General features: G+C 29.7%; 1 pseudogene; it reads right to left on the minus strand.

Annotated features, from left to right (window-relative positions):
* Positions 1–8,941: 8,941 nt before the first annotated feature.
* On the minus strand, positions 8,942–9,041 carry LOC131615261 (5S ribosomal RNA; annotated as a pseudogene).
* Positions 9,042–14,445: the final 5,404 nt, after the last annotated feature.

Here is a 14,445-nt window from a genome sequence, read left to right on the forward strand (position 1 = left end):
GATCCTTTCCCCAAGGAACGTTAACCTCAACTTTGTCATTAAGAATGATGTTGTCCCTCTTTGGCTTCTAGCCGAAAAGTTTCAAACTAATTGCGTTGAAAGATTACTTCTTCATATGACCCATTGCAAACTAAATCATAAATTGGAGTTCCATATGGAGTCTTAATCACTAAACTTTAGGGTGCCTTTGAAATCAATAATATAGGAGAAGCAGTGGAGTCGTCAAAAAAAAAGGATCGACTACTTCTTAGACATAAAAATGAAGATTCACATCCAACATGAAGAATTAAGACATAATTTTATAGATGATGAAGAAGAAATAGAACAAGAAGATCTATAAAACTAAAAAATAAATAGTATCATGGAGATGTGTTAGCAGAATGGTACCATACAAAACTTTGGACCCATTTATTTGTAGGTATGAATCTCCTTCCTGAAGTTCTGATGATGAAAAAACAAAATACTCTTGAAGTTGGTGGTAATGACTCTCTAACTCTTTGATATGGTAACCAAACTTGGAGACATCTCAAGATTCATCTAGTAGGAGACTAAATATTCCATTTAAGTGCTTATATGATTGATGTATCTAACAAAAGATCTTGAAAGCCTCAGAGTTGTGAAAGAGAGGAGATGTAAAAGCTCACCTTGTCGTGTCTATATCAGTGACCAGATTTTTAAAAAATTAGGGAAGTAACTCATAAAATACTAAGGAAACTTTCTATCTCTCTCTCTCTCTCACACACACACACACACACTTGAAACCTTTTTTCTAACTATCAAATCTTATAAAATTATTTTCAAGTCCAAACCAAGTTATTAGGAAACTATCAGCTTATTTTAAAAAGCATATTTAAACTGCCCAATCGATAGGGACCTTAAGGCAATCGGTTGGAAATTTTTTTAACTACCCAATTGTTTGGGACCTTAAGCATTTCGATTGGGAGATTCCTAAAAAATTGTACAATCAATTATGACATGGTTTTAAGGATTTTAAATGTCTCTCCATTCAAACTTTCCAAAATAGACCAGAATAAACTGTTGCACAATTTACTCCGATTATAAATATTACTAACACAATACATTTCGTAAGTATTTAAAATCTATAATTAACCGTGAATTTAAAATACCACAATTCACCCCCTCTTGTACTTAAATTCATTTGCCAAACAAGAATCTAGCCAAATATATTGCAAAGATCTAGAAGAGCATTTGAAGGAATGATGATACATATAAGAAAGAGTAGTCCCACTTATGTGTTTTAGTTTCAAGGTGTGTTTTCTTTTCAGTTTTTGCATTATTTTAATATCTGAATTTCCTTACTTTCTGTACTTTGAATTCTAGTATAATATGAACAAATGAATAATGTTCTTTTTCCCTTTCTAAATGCTTATGTGACTATGTGAATGCATATTTAAATTCCTGCCTTGCATCTTTTACCCGCCTTTTTAATTATGACAAAGGGGGAGAAGTATAATCTTAGGGGTGTAGATAATACACTTTACTTATTTGAGGGGGAGTTTAAACATTGTACTTTTATCTACCTATTGTTTCTTTTACCACCTCTCTGCAAGATGCATTGTCATCATCAAAAAAGGAGAGAATGTGGAACTATGTGCTTGCAAGTTCAATCAAGAAGTGAATAAAGCTAATAAATTTATGCCTTTCATGGTTTTGATGATGACAAATCATCCTTGATGATAACTTGTGAAGATGCAACTAGACTCAAAGACAAGCAAGTATTTTAAGCGGTCAAACATGCACAAGATAGTTTGTTCAATCCTTTGATGAAAACATCCAACTTGAAGATATCTCAAGCATCATCTCCAAGAAGACTAACTAAAGTGCTTATAAGATTGGTGTGTTCGGCAAGTCTTGAAGCTTTAGAGTGTGAAAGAGAAGAAGTGTGAAAGCTCGCATGATCGTGTCTGAGTGATCAGTGTTTTGTAAAATCACAAGGGCATTTTTGTAAATTATTATGAATAAATTACAAACTCACTAAAATAATTTTTAAAGCCTCTATTTCTCAACAAAAAATATCCTGAAAATGTTTTGGAGCATTGCTAGATGAATTAGAACATGTCTGAATAATTAGGACACATTTTTTGAATTATTCAATCAACTGGAGTATATTCCCAATCAATTGTATAAGAGAAAACTCGATCCGTATTCGATTGTGAAAATATCTTAAATAAGGGTAACGACTCTCTATCAGATCTTCCTAAAATGGGCAATTATAATCAATTATAATCAAATCTCACACTATTAATAATCATTGAACAATCCAAATTCAAAGTAAAATTCTGGCATATTTTTCATTTTTTTTAATAACATTTTATATATTGTTCAAGTTTCATATTTTGAATCTCAATTTTTTTTTTTCTTCTAACCCTTTTGACGAAATTAATAAAATTTTGAGAGAATTTATTATGTGATCAAAATAAATTCCTCGATAATAGGTTCCCTAAAAATTTTGCTCATTGTTTTTTAGGGTATTTAAATTAATTTTTATGGAATTTACCATGTTAAAAAAATTCCTCCATTGAAAAAATATTTTTTCTAACATCAAAACATATAACTAAGAAATGAAAAATTATTATTACTTGATTTATGTATTAGTAGTACAATTATTAGAAAAATTAAATACTACCTTCATTTTTTATTATATATCGGTTTGAAATTTTCACACATATTAAAAAAAAAATAATTGTTGTATGAAATGGAGAAATTATAAAAGATTTTACTAAATTTGTCCCTCATTAATTATACGAGAAAGATAAATTAAAATAATTTAAAGAAAGATAATAATAAATGCTTAAGGGTATAACAAAAAAAAATAGTATTAATAGTTCATTGAAATTATAAAACGATATATAATAAAACACAAATTATTTCTCCAAAACGACTTATAATAAAAAACAAAGGGAGTGGTGCGGTTAATATTAGTACTTTTTGCGCTCTAAACAAAAAAAAAAGTTAACTAAATTTTCTATTTTTTTGGGTTATATAATCATTTTCATATAACACTTTTTTTCAATATCAATATACATCGATTTTAAAAGGACAGATTATTTAAAATATATTATTTGTTATGAATAAATATTATTGTGGATGTCCATATACATTCTTATTCTTCTTTTTCATCTTCCTATTCCCCATTAATATATGTGATTTTCCATCTCACTTGGATCCTATAAATAAGACCCACATAGTGATGTAAATGATACTTTTAGAAGAAGATAATACAATATTAGTTTCTCCATTCTCTTCCTCCCTTTGATCTCTATATTGTTTTTGTTAGTTTCATAACACGTTATCAGCACGATACTCTACAACACGAGTGATGATATAGCCAGGTTCTACGTTATTTTTCTAATCTTAATATATTTGAACCAATATAATATAATTCATGATTTTGTTACTATTTTTTTCTTCATATAAATATATTTTTTTTTATATATTTTGTAGAGAAATTGATTTACCTTGTACAATAATATTAGATTTCTTTGATCATTCTTGTTAAATTCCGGAAGAATTTAACATTAAAGCATTTCTATATGTTTGCCCGGAATTAAGTTTTAACACATAAAAGTGTTAATTTAATATTCAAGCATCCCTGAAGGATTGCACAAAGAATAATTTTTCTTGACCGTTGTTTATGGAAATAGTTTGTGATGTGATATTTGTAGAACTAAAGATTATTATTAAACTAACTCCAAATTATTGTTGAAAGATTGAGTTTAATCGAGTATTGTGTTTATCAATAATTGATGAATTCCAGAAGAATTCAACGTTCAATCACCTTTAAAAGGTCGCATCTATAATATTATTGAATCCCAGAAGGATTTCATAAATTTTTGTTGTTGTATCGATCTAAAAATTCATAATTTGTAATATGTTCATTAAAAGATTGCCATTCTAGAAAAATGACACAAATGATTTTAACGCATCCCAGAAGGATGGTTATATATATTTTTTAGATTATTGTTTATAACAAATTATTTATATAGTTCCTAGAGAACTTATCGAGCATCCCTGAAGGATAGAAAAATAAATTATTTTTATAGTTCCTGAAGAATTTATCCATCCCTGAAGGATAGTAAATCAAATTAATTATATGACGATATAATTTTAGTGATATAATATTGTATGATTAAATATGTTTAATTTATAAGGGGTAATTGTTTGATAATTATATGATCATATGTTCATATGAATGTATTTGATTAAAGTGTTTAATAATGAAATACTATTATATTGGTTTTGACTTATATTGGAGGTATCAAATATCTTTGTATTACAAATGAATTTGGACATAAAATGTATAATAGAAAAGCTACCGGCTTTTCCCTCGGACTTGTACTACATTTATATTAGTACAATTTAAGCACATGTCATTGTAAACCAGTAGTTTACAAATTAGACTTAAATGTGTTGTTGGTAAAACCAATTGGGTCATCTCGGATATAATATGATGCGAATAATTTATATTGAAGAACCAGAAGTTTCTTCAATCCAGTCAATATTTGTGTGTTTCTAAAGGAAAATAAAAATTTGAGAAATTGCGTTTTTATGACATTAATTATTGCATCGACTAAACTATCATGCATATGTATCTACTCACAATCAGAAGTTTGTGAAATTATTTTCTCAACTAATTAGACTAAGATCTTGTTTTCTCGATTTTTTAGAAATTCCTGTATAAGTATCACATATGTTATTAAAATTGATATTGAATATCATGTAATATATGTTCATAAAAAGAAAATGGACCCGAAGATCCATTCTTTATACGTCTAAAGTTAATTATATGGTTAATACTTATGAGATCATCAATTCTAAATTATATATTTGAAAAACCCAAAGTATGATATTAAGATATTTATTCGCATTAAGCCAACAAGATATTATATCTTAGTCCTCCCTAATTTATTCTAATATCTCTCATCTAAGTGAACATTTGGATGTGTTGTGTATATTCCAATTGCTCCAATATAATACTTTAAGATGAGTCATGAAAGAATATTGGAAAAATATAATTAATATGAATCTCAATTTTGAGGATATAATTTGAGAAAATAATCAAATACTTGATTGCAGCCCAGTAGGCTGATTATCACTTGATAAATTAATTTTCCCAATATTAGGGGGAGGGAATAAGCAGCTGAAATCATGAACAAGAAGTCCAAATGAACAATTTAAAATAAATTGTTGTCTTGATCCTCATACAAATCAATATGAACCAAAAGTTCAAAATATTATTCACTTGCAAAGTTTATGAAATAAATTAGCAGCTGATAATACTCCACTCAAAGTGGATTCTCCTATTGGATAATATAATATTGCAAATGAGTTGTTGCTACGCCTGAAGCGTTGTATGAAAGTCGGTTCCAATGTTAAAAGTCCTCTACTAAGAAAAGAAACTAAAGATGACCCAAGTGAGGATATGAAAATGCTAAGAGCACTTTGACATAATTTAATTTTTAGTTCCAGAAGAACAAATCAAGTACTTGAAATATGAAATAAAGAGATCTCGATAAATTATGTCATGGATGAAATGGAATGGAACCGAAATTGAGATAACCAAATAAAGTCAATATTGACAAAGTGATCAATGATAACGAGGATCATGAGTCTAAGTCTATTAAAGATTGTAGACTAAGTGAGAATTGGCCAAAATAAATATATTCAATTGAAGAAGAATTAAACTCACTTTACAAGTGACTCGCTTTTGGACCTGTAGTCCGAACACCTCAAGGTGTGAAACTAATTGGGTATAAATGAGTTTTGTGAAAAAGAAAAGAATGATATAAAGTTTGATTTATTTCTCAATTATTTTCACAAAGACCTAATATTTATTTGTATAAAACATATTCACCTGTAGTGGATTCAATCGATTTTTGAAAATTAATTAGCCTTGTAACACATGAAGGGCTTAATTTGAACATGATGGATGTAATGGCATCTTATTTATATGGTTCACTTAATAGTGACATTTACATGAAACTCCCTGAAGGGTTCAATATACCAGAGGCACATAATTGTGGATCTCGAGAAAACTACTACATCAAATTGAACAAGTCTCTCTATGGGCTGAAAGAATCTGGATGCATGTGGTATAATCGCCTCAGTGAATATTTAATAAATGATGAATATACAAATAACTCAATTTGTACTTGTATTTTCATAAAATGATGTGGAAAAGAATTCGCAATACTAGTTATCTATGTGAATGACATACATATTATTGGAACTCCTAGAGAGCTTCCAAAAGCTATAAATTCCTTAAAGAAAGAGTTTGAGATGAAGGACCTAGAAAAAATAAAATTATGTCTAGGCTTAAAAATTGAGAATTTGGATAATGGAATATTTGTACATCAGGAAGGTTATATAGAAAAGTGTTGAAACACTTCTATATGGACAAATCTCATTCGTTGTCTACTCCAATGATTGTTATATCATTAGATGTAGAGAAAGATCCTTTCAGGCTTCAAGAAATAATTACAAAAATTGCTTGGTCCTGAAGTACCATATCTTAGTGCAATTGGAGCACTAATGTACCTTGCTAATTATACACGTCTCGATATATTGTTTGTGGTCAATCTATTACAAAGATACAATTATTCGCCTACACAAAGACATTTGAACGGAGTCAAACATATACTTCGAGATGCTGGTTACTTGTCAAATTCTCACAATAGTAGATCAAAAACAGGTTATTTGTTTACATGTGATGGTACAACCATTTCATGGAGATCTATGAAACAACTCATGGCAACAACTTCATCAAATCCTGCATAACTATTAGCACTACATGAAGTCACTTCCAAGAAGAACTTTTAAGCAACTACTACAAATAATGTCGTCTCACATGTAAATGTTTGCATGAGGGGGAGAAATACATATGTTTTGCACTCTTTTTTCCTTCACCGTGGTTTTTCCCATTGGGTTTTCCTGGTAAGGTTTTTAACGAGGCAATTCACATTCAAAGGATATTGTACTCTTTTTCCTTCACTAGAATTTTTCCCACTGGGTTTTTTCTAGTAAGGTTTTAACGAGGCATATCCTCAATGGACATCCAAGGGGAAGTGTTATGAATAAATATTATTGTGGATGTCCATATACATTCTTATTCTTCTTTTTCATCTTCCTATTCCCCATTAATATATGTGATTTTCCATCTCACTTGGATCCTATAAATAAGACCCACATAGTGATATAAATGATACTTTTAGAAGAAGATAATACAATATTAGTTTCTCCATTCTCTTCCTCCCTTTGATCTCTATATTGTTTTTGTTAGTTTCATAACATTATTCAATTTATTATAATATTATTTGATTTAAATTTTTCTATGTAAATAGAAATTTTAAATTAATTTTGATAATTTATGAAATCAAGATATAAAATCAATTAATGAAAATTTATTATTAATTGATTTCTATACTATTATTAATTGATTCAATTTATTATATAGTGTTGTTTTAAATTGATTTTGGTAATTAATAAAATCAAGAAATGAAATAATTAATAGAAAAATTATTATTAATTGATTTTGCTATTACTAGAACCATAATTAACAAAATCAAATAGTGCTATTAATACTAGTAAGAAATCCGTGTTATCACACGGGTCCCGTCTGGATTCACATCATATGTCTATCAAATCATCATTTGTAAAAGTTTGAATTCATTTTTCAATTGATTAACATTGACATAGTTACAAATATATGCTAATAATATGCACCAACTTTTAAGCATTGACATCAAGAGAAATATTTAAAAGATGGACATTAAAATGAATAATTTACAACTGATATCTCATAGATACGTTCGTGAATCTATATGAGTTAACAAAACTCAGTTGAATCCAAATGAGTTAATTTTAAAACTACATATTTGAATAAAATCATTTTTCCAATTCAAATAACATTATTTTTTTGGCTTAATTGCAACTTTAGTCCCCTATTTTGTCTTTTTCTTGATTTTGATCCCTCTATTTTAAAAATCACTATTTTAGTCCCCTTTTTAAGTTTTCTATGCAATTTTCGTCCCCCTATTTTGGCTTTTTCTGCAAAATTAGTCCCTATTCCTGTATCTTTTTCAATAGAAAATTCAAAAGGGGGACGAAAAATCGTGGTTTTAAAAATGAGGGGACTAAAATCGAGAAAAAGACAAAATAGGGGGACCAAAGTTGCAATTAAGCCAATTTTTTTTAGATATTAATCAATTTTTCCAAACCTAAAATTTATACTAGTTTCCCGTCAAATATCAATTTTAAATCCTTCTTATAGACCTTTGAATCAAACAAAATCATCCATTATAAAAAATTAAAATCATCCATTGATAATCAAAAATAGAGCAGAAGTAAAAAATCAAAATCATGCATTTGAATCAAACAAAATCATCCATTGATTATTTGATTGAAGTAGTTGTCACATACCAAATACAAATCCTTTGACTAGTTGATGTCCTTCACAGATTCAATTGGACTAAAACCGATTTTAGATAAAAATGACAAATACAAAACTTACATGAAGATTGGAATGGAAGAAGAGAAGTTGTGGTACACTCTTTTGGCACACTTGAATTTATAGGTAGACAGAAAAATGAAAAGGCAGCAGTGAAATATCAATTCAACGAATTTTGGGAAGGATGGGTGGACTGGATTATCATGAATCTTGGAAAGAAGGGAATATCGTGAATCTTGGAAAGGGTGGATGGAGTGGAATATCCTTTGACTAATAAAAAGGTTGGCTTTTTATTTCCCAATTGCAAATACGTGTATTATAAATGCTAGAATGATTAGATTAAATTAATTATGGAATTAAAAAAATAATAAAAAGCAATAATCCTGGTTATGCCACATCATCCATATTAAATACCAAGTCAATATAAATCAAATAACTTTCAAATAGTCAATTTTACCTTTATAATTAAATTAGATTAGGAATTCCCAAGAGGTCACCCATCCTAGTACTACTCTCGCCCAAGCACGCTTAACTGCGGAGTTCTGATGGGATCTGGTGCATTAGTGCTGGTATGGAGACGCGTGGGCCTAGGTTTACATGGAGTTTATTCATACTAAGGTTAGTATGGATCATAGTGAGGATTGGTGGTTTACAGCAACTTACGCTAAACAAAACGATAGCAGTAAGAATCTGCTTTGGGAGGAGTTGAAGACTTTGGCTCATGATATGATTGGGAGTTAGTTGGTAGCAGGAAACTTCAACGATTTTGATACTGTTAGTGATAAGAGAGGAGGTTTACCAGCCTCTATTCAAAAATGCCAAAGAATGAAAGATAGAATGGATAGTTGCAATCTTTATAATATGGAGACGTGTGGGCCTAGGTTTACATGGAGAGATCCTGTGTTTCATGGCGGGCAGAGAATTTATGAAAATCTTGATAGAGCCATTAGTAATGATGATTGGAGAATTCAGTTCCCTGATGCTAGTGTTAAAGTTCTTGTGCATGTGGAGTTTTCTGATCATCACCCCATCCTTATTACTATGGACGACAGAAAACGTTTGTATCATAAATGCCCCTTTAGATTTGAAAGTGCTTGGCTTATGCATGACACCTATCAGCATATGCTCCAAGAAGTTTGGAAAAAAGAGAATTCTTTTAGCTGTAATCTTAATAATGTGGTTACAGGTAAAGATATGTGGAAGTTAGAGACCTTTGATCAAGTCAGGAATTCTAAGAAAAGGATCACAAGAAGGCTTGAGGGAGTGCAACATAAACTTCAACTCAAAGATAATTATGGAGGTATGAGGGCTATTAAAAAGCAGCTCCAAACAGATTTAAGTGATATTTTGAATAAGGAGGAAATAATGTGGTTTCATAGATCTCGTTCTAGCTGGCTGGTGGATGGAGATCGTAATACTAGGTATTACCATCTTCAAACTCTAGCGCGTCGTAGAAGGAACAAGATTGTTATGCTACAGGATGCTAATAGAAACTGGATTCATAATGATGTTGAGCTAAAAGCTCAAGTAACAATGTTTTACAAAGAGTTATTCGCGTGCCCGCATGGCTGGAACAACTGGAAACAGACACATTTGAGTTTTCCAAAGCTTACTACTGCCAATTTACACTCTCTTAAGGAAGATATTAGTGAAGCGGAAGTCAAGCAAGCCATTTTCTCCATGAAACCTTGGAAAGCTCCTGGGGCGGATGGCTTTCCGCCTGGTTTCTATCAAAAATCTTGGAAGATTGTAGGTTCAGACCTTATTGATTTTGTGCGAGGTGTCTGGAAAGATCCTGGCCTTATGTCGGAGTTTAATAAAACTGACATTTGTCTTATTCCTAAAGTGGATCATTGTTAGAAAGTATAGGATAAGTATTTTTAGTATCGTCTCCTCAGGGATTGATGCGATATTATCGCCGTTCTACAGCTTAGTGTATTTTGAGTTAAGGCTCTGGATGTTTTTAGTGTCATGAAAGATAAATAGCATGAAAAGAAATTAAAGACAATAACTTAGGTTTTAAAAACGGTTTGGTAAAACTGTGTCAAGATTAGTGTTCATTAGTTTGCTTCATATGTACTCTAAAGATTATATATATGAACCTATTCATGATTAATACAATCACGTATCCTCTCGATACTGTTTATCTCTAAAGCAATATCGTGATTATTATCATATTCACCGTCAGATGATCTCTCATGCCGACAATCAACATGATAATCTTAAAAGCTTGATACTTGTGAATATCAACTCACAAATCCATCTCTAGAGTTTGTTTATTGATAGATGAATATCTTTTAAGTCTAGCTTTGAAACATATCTCTCAATAATGATCCAAAACAACAAATGAAACATAAATAACAAGATATTCACCATGTATTAATCATTAACCAAGTTCATACATAATAGATCAAAGAAAGTACATATTTACAAACTAACTACCTCTAATCTTGACACAAGATGAAACTTAGCCCTCCATATCCATGGAAGCTTCAACAACAAGCAACAAACCAAGATTTAGTGACATCAAACTCAAGAAGATCAAAGAAAGATGTTTGGAAATCTTGATTTTCTCTTAAGAAAAATGGTTTTTATCTTCCTCTCTTGCCCTAACTTTTCTTTCAAGTGTGTGTTATGATAAGAACTAAGCTAAACCACCTTTTTCATCAATTTTATGTGGCTAAGAACAAAAGTTGAAAAAGTAGGTCCGCTGAGCGGAGCAGTAAAAATATCTGATTTGTCTTCAAGGTCCGCTGAGCGGAGGTAATTTTTCACTTATCCCTGCCCATGTCCGCTTCAACTCCGCTGAGCGAACTTTCTTGTGGGAAATCTCTGCCTGGGTCCGCTTCAGCTCCACTGAGCGGAGCTTCTTGCACAAAAATTCCTCTTTTGGCTTTCCAACCTCATTGCAAGCTTGCTTTGACGATTCTTTTCATTCCATATTGCCCAAAAGTTGTTAAAACCTAAAGAAAAACATAACAAGAGTTAATAAACTAACTTAATTTAGAAAATAACCCAAAATTATTTATTTACATACTATTATATCAAAAGGTAATCAAATTTGGCACAAGAGTTTAAGAAATACCACAAAACTTATATACAAAATATGCACAAAATGGGATTCTAACAACTCTCCCCAACTTTGATCTTTGTTTGTCCTCGAACAAAGCTAGCTCAAAAACATATATCATCGAATCACATAAGGTTAGTAACATCAATTGAATGGTTCAAACTTGAGTTACATACCTACAAGATAAGTCTTCCTTGCTTGTACAAGATTCTAACATGACTATGAACCACTTTCTGAACACAAACATTTCAACACAATTGCATTAAAAAGATAATGTTCATGAATGAATCACCTATGTTTCACTTCACAAAATAATTGAAGGACAATTGCCATGATAGCATAAGGGACAATTCACACTCACTAGCAATGATGCACATCCAAAACAATTCATATATTCATCTATACTATGCACACGAGACAATAGAGACAAAGATCACTGAGGACTTCATTCGGTTGTAACTTGGTCTGGGTTCCAAACAAGTGATATTATATGTACACGGCCATTTAAACATAGAGGGTGAATGATCATGGAAAGCATTATTTATGTACAACACTACTAATATGTTACCCTTTTGTTTTTCACCATACAATGCATTCTTTCCTTTTCTTTAGACCATTAACACATTTTATTTTTCTTTTCTTTCATCATTTGCTCATTCTTTCTCAAAAAAATTTTTTCATTGATTTTCCTTTTTCAAAGAATGCATTTCACCACCATTTTCTTTCTTTTCTTTCTCTTTAAGAAACATCTCTCCCCAACTTTAAACATTTACATCTATAAAGACATCAATGCTTTCCATTCAAGGTTCAAGTACTATTGGGTTAAGTGTTTACCAAAGAAATTGTCAAGCGAATCACTTCTCTTTATCAAAACTAGTAACTAACCCGTGCGTTTGCACGGGTTCTGGTACGGGACGCGCATTTGTTTTAAGTCCCCACTTGATAATATAATATATTTAGTATATAAAAATTAGTAAAATAAACAAATTGATAGTATAAGTAAAAAAACAGGTAGGTTGGATATTTTTTAAAAGTAAATATCGAATAAAAGAAATCACTGTCTCAAAGAGGATACTTGCATACCAGATATTATGGGAGAGTTGTAAATATACTTTCATTTATATATATATATATATATATATATATATATATATATATATATATATATATATATTGAAGTATGTAAAATAAATATAACTTGTGATAACAATGTGATGATTACCTAATAGATTAGTAAAATGATTAAGTAAGTGGTTAAAAAAATATCTAAAAAAATAAGAAGCAGTTATATCAGAAAGAGTTTGTATTTAATTTAAAATCGGGAAATATTTAATATAAAATAAAAAACATATATACTTCAAAGTGGAAAAGAAAAAATAAAAAATTATAGACATTGATATAATTACATAAAAAATACAAATGTCAAAAAAAATTAATATCCAAAATTTATAATAAGTTGAATATCAATAGAAAAAAATCCAAAATTTATCAATAACTTCGTGCTCCCGTTAATATTTAATATTTTGAATATTAATAGGATACCCGTGCATTCGCACGGGTTCTGGTGTGGGTTGAACCGGGTTTATCAGATACGTATAGATATAATATTAAATAAAAAAATCGAAATGTATTTTCATATAAAATTGAAATATAGAATTTGTATTATTTAAAAAAAGTTAAAACAATTATAAAAAAAAGTATAATATAAATAAAAAATAAATGTTATCAATATTGTATAAATTCCACTAACTAAACATATATAAGAGAAATAGGAAATTCAATATATGTTAAAACAATTAAATAAAAAGTATGAAAATGGTAGAATCAGTTTATATCAGAAATTAAAAACAGAAACCATGGTAACCGTAATATATATTTTAATTAATCATATATTATTTTAAAAATTAGTGTATTTTGGATTAAAAATATAATAACCCGTGCGTTCATATAAATTTTGGTCGGGTAACCCGTGCATTCACATAGATTTTGGTCTGATTATCCGTGCGTTCACATAGATTTTGGTCTGGTTACCCTTTGCGTTCACATAGATTTTGGTCTGGTTACCCGTGCGTTCACACGGTACTTGTGTGTCACCCGTGTGTGCGATTACCCGTGCGTCTACACGGTACTGAATAGTGGGATACCCGTGCACTGGTGTAGGTTGGATCGGCTTGTTCAAAAAATTACATAAAAAATCAAATAAAATAGGAATTGCACAAATATTAGCAATTGTTGTTGTATTAGAAAGTAGAATAAAACTTTGTTAAGTAATTAGAATAAGGGAACAAAAAACTTTTATTGATTTTGTTAGTAAAATATTGCATGTAATATATTTAGCCTAAGTGTTAATATATGCTGTGGATGGCGAAATTGTAATTAGTTTGAGTATGTAAAAGAAAGACATATTAGATAATAATTATGATTTGGTTATTCGGGCTCTCACACGTGTACTCCTATATTATCCGTGCATTCACAATTATTTTGGTTTGATTATCCGTGCATTTACAATAATTTTGGTCTGGTGACCCATGTATGCACACGATTCAATGTATTTTCCGTGTGTCCGCACGAGTAGTGGTATATTATAATTATTAAATTTTAATTAATACATATTATGACTGTATATTCTTATTTAATTGCATTAATTAATATATATATTTGATAGTATATTTCAGTTAATTCTATATTTTGGCAATTATTTGTATGATCCATATATGTTTAATTGTTTTTTGTGCAGTTCGTCTAAATACAAACATGCTTTTTTATTTATTTATTTATTATATTAAATATGTGATAAATAGAACCTACTTAATATATAATTAATTAAAATAATTGTTAATAATAAATACTTATTTATTTATTTATTTATAAAAATCTCTCTACTTAAAATATTTATTAAATAAATTTT

The sequence above is a fragment of the Vicia villosa genome, linkage group LG6 (genome assembly GCF_029867415.1).
Source record: "Vicia villosa cultivar HV-30 ecotype Madison, WI linkage group LG6, Vvil1.0, whole genome shotgun sequence".
Taxonomy (NCBI): Eukaryota; Viridiplantae; Streptophyta; class Magnoliopsida; order Fabales; family Fabaceae; genus Vicia; species Vicia villosa.